Source organism: Danio rerio, chromosome 16 (assembly GCF_052040795.2).
Source record: "Danio rerio strain M-AB ecotype USA chromosome 16, GRCz13ab, whole genome shotgun sequence".
NCBI lineage: Eukaryota > Metazoa > Chordata > Actinopteri > Cypriniformes > Danionidae > Danio > Danio rerio.
The window spans coordinates 4710001-4714212 of NC_141036.1; positions in this window are offsets into that span (position 1 = coordinate 4710001).

A 4212-nucleotide genomic window follows, 5' to 3' on the forward strand; every position below is an offset into this window, starting at 1 on the left:
ATATTGGGCCCTATCATACACCCGGCGCAATGTGGCACAAGGCGCTGCGCAATAATTGTTTGCTAGTTTCAGCTTGGCCAAAGAGTCGCTTTGAGGCGTTGCGCTATGCTGTTTAAATAGCAAATGCATTAGCGCTCATATGTGCGCCCATAGGCGTTCTGGTGTAAAAAGGGAGGCGTTCTGAGGCGGACCGCTGGCGCGTTGCTATTTTGAGAAACTATAATAGATTTTTCATCAGACCAAAACAAACCCGGTCTAAACTCCAGCGCAGAGTTGCGTCTCGCTTACACACTGCTTAATACACACAAGAGAGCAATAGGCAAATATCTTTACATATGAAAAAAATTAAATATTAAGGATATATATAGGAAATAATAAGAATAGATATAGAATATAAATATAAAGGATTAAAATATTACAAAACATATTATTTTCTAGCCTATAAATATGAAAAATCACTGCTTTGTCTTCATCTCGGGAGGCTTTTTCAGTTCATTCATAACAATTTGCTTTTGTATAATGTTATTATTATTAGCAGTATTATTTATTATATCCATATTTATATTTGTTTTATTAAAAACAAGCTTAGATTTGCCCACCTGTCAGGTTTTAGACCATATGGGGCACAGCAGGTGTTTTAGGATATAACTCAGTATTTTGAACACACTTCGTTATTATTGTTAATTTATTAGTTTGCTGGAAATTAGAACTGAATTTAGAAATAGTTTTGTAACGAATATTTGCACTTAACAAATGAAATTATTTATAGACTAATTGATGTCTGTGCGTTAAAGGTTTCCCTATCCATGAGGGAAAGTGAAAGTAATCCATAATCTGTCATTCTCACGCAGTAGATGCTCTGTTTAACAGTTTTCTGTTAAAAAAAACTGTTAACTGTTTGCTTGTGAAATGCTCATTTTTTCCACTTAGACTTACTTTGCGTCCTGTAAATAGCGAATGCGCTCTTAGCGCGACGCAGCTGACTCTTAAAGGGAATGGGAGATGAGACTCTGATTGGTTTATTCTCAAAACACACCTATAACTCATTAAGAAAATAAACTCAACTCAACACTTTTAGACCATGTGCCACGGCGCAAAGCAGATTTTCCCATCCGTAAATGAGCAAAAATGCGTTCTGACACGCCCTGAAAGCGTTTGCGCCCTGCGTTTTGTCGCTCTGCGCATGGACTGTCAAAATAGAGCCCATTGTCTGCAATGACATACAAGTCAAAGTAAATTTGGAGAGCACTACTTTCTTTTTTAATTGACATTTGTTTTTTTATTCTGTCTCTATGATCATGTGTGCGCATGCAAAAGTAATATACAAAAATGTCTTACTCATGCAGTTAGTTACTGTATTACCCCCACCCCAAAAAAATAGTAATGTAATTTATTATACAGGGTGTCAAGGTGGCTCAGTGGGTGGCACAAACGCCTCAGCAAGAAGGTGGCTGATTCGAGCCTTGGCTTGATCAAATGGCATTTCTGTACAGAGTTTGCATGTTCTCCCTGTGTTCGCGTGGGTTTCCTCAGGGTGCTCCGGTTTCCCTATAAGTCTGCGCTATAATGTATGCGCTATTGGTGAATTGGGTAAGCTAAAATGTCCATAGTGTACGTGTGTGATGAGTGTGCATGGATGTTTTCCAGTGTTGGGTTGCAGCTGGAAGGGCTGCATAAAACATATGCTGAATAAGTCGGTGGTTCGTTTTGCTGTGGCGACCCCCAAATTAATAAAGGGACTAAGCCAAAAAGAAAATTAATGAATGAATGAATTTATAATACATACAAATTTTTTTAACCATAGTATTGGGAAGTGTATTATACTGCACAGGTTTTACAACAGTTAATTAGTGAATGCTACAAAATACTGTATTATTAATTATCATGAACTGATCAACTGTAATGAATACTGTAGTATACTGAGTTTTCCCTACATTAAACTGTGGTGTGTCGTATAAAACTTGAGTCAAGTATCTGTTTGTGTTAGCTGTTGTGTTACCATACGAACGCATCGCCTTATATCTATAAGGGGTAATAATTCTGACTTTAACGTGTTGATGGATAAGGCAGAATTGTTACAAACTGTCACGTTTTATCTCACGGTATAACCTGTCATCCCACCCTGGCCCTAGGTTGATGAATTAAAAGAAACTGTGGGACGTGCTGGTGTTTTTTGGCACTTTACATGTAGGAACCAATACATATCAACAAGTCACTTGGTGAACCGTGACCCTTTGGGTGGGTTTGCATGAAAAGATGACTCCCTCCTGGGGCTGCGCTAATGAATTGTTTAAGCAAAGCGAACAAAGAGAATGAAAACAAAATTAAGCTCTATTTAGGGGAGAGATGCCGATACATTAGGAAGGATCAAACAAACCTGGGAAAGCATGCGGGCACTTTAGAAATCAGAACGGAGGATCTTACCAGCGCACGAGACTCTGAAGCCACAAACACAGTGCTTTCTGCTTAGGGGATTCACCTGAAGAATGTTGTTTTATACAACATCTTGATTACTTGTGCCCTTGCTCTCTTAGTGAAGTTTATTCATAAACTAATTTCGAGAGGATCACGTGCTTATGATTTATCACGTCCAGTCTCGCATTTGCTAATCACTAATCTTCCAATCATATGAGCCCTAAGGCACCATAAATAGTCTAAGTTTCCAGTTCACTTTATCTTCGTTTGGAAGAAGCAGCTTCACCGTAGCTAGCTCCGTTGAAGAACCAACTCTAAACCAGCATGGACAACTAAAGCAGCAACAAGCTACAATCTTCAGGATCTTCATTTGGAAGAACGCTCTGCTCTGCTCATCAACTACAAAAGCTACAAGTGCTACAAGCTACAAAAGCTTCAAGCTACAATCTACAACATACAATCTAAAAGCTTCAATCTACAAGCTACAATATACAAGCTACAGCAACAACAACAACAACTACTATTGCTACCATTTCAAACAACTACAACTCCAACAATTTCATCAACAGCTTAAACAACAACACCAAAACCTTCCACTTCAAAGAGCCTCCACAACGCATCTGCTGTGTCTTCAACCTTATTTCCCAGCAAGATATAAGCCAAACTCCAAAGCTATTGCAATAAAACGGAACCCTCACCTTCTCCTAGCAGTACACATGCTATCCATCGTTTAACAGATTGTTTGCTGGAATGTGTTCAGCAGAGCAGCAGCTCCAGCCACAAACAATGTTGAATTTGATCAACAAAATGGCCGCCAGGCTTTTTGCACCTTTTGCATGGCCTGACTGAAACTCCTTAAGCCAATAGCTGTAAAGATAAGCGTCTCCATCCAATGAGCTAAAAGACTGGAGATGGTCCCGCCCTCTCTCTTGACTCTGTTGCAAAGACCTTATGAATGAATAGGCCAGACACGCTTGTAAATTTATTTAAAAAAAAAAAAAAAAAAAAAAAAAAAAAAAAATTCCATTTGACATTTTACTTCTGAAAAAAAAAAAAAAAAAAAAAAAAAAAATTATTACCCAACCAGTAAATATTAACAAGCTATTGAAAAACATTATGCCATCAAGCACAGAAGTCCAATTGTAATACGCCAGCGACTCATGTGTTGATTTACAAGCGTCATATAAGATTATATAGCAAGTCAGTCGGATGTGAAAACGGCAAAGAAACAAACTTCCCACTTGACTGTTATAAATACAAATTTAAACTTCACTATCACTTCACATGCTCAGTCTTCAAGGGGTACCAGTTTTCCAGGACCACCAGACTAGCCATATCCCATGTCCTCAGCTCTCCATTCATCTGTCATCCCGTTAGGAGACGAACACCCACCCCTACCATCCTTGCACATCGTATCAATGAAGTCATCGGACCATGCATTATCAAAAGCGCTTCCATTTACAGCCGCCCATGCCCTTATTAAGATGCCTCGCATGGATATAAACTAAAACAATTTTCATGTCTGCCATACTTGTATTATTTTGCAAAGATTTAATTTCTGATTCTCTTTGTTTTTTCTATTTTAGAGATCATGACTGCTGGCTCCAGAAGCTGACCCGCATCCAACCTATTACACTCCACATCCTCTTCACAAAGGATACATCCCATTTTTCACTTTATCCAATCTGTCCTAACCTGCAGTCTGCAACCTCTGAACCTGAAACCGTCGATTATCTTATTAAAAAGAAATCGACAACAACTTCATGATTGGAACTCCAAGGCTCCTCCTTTTAATAT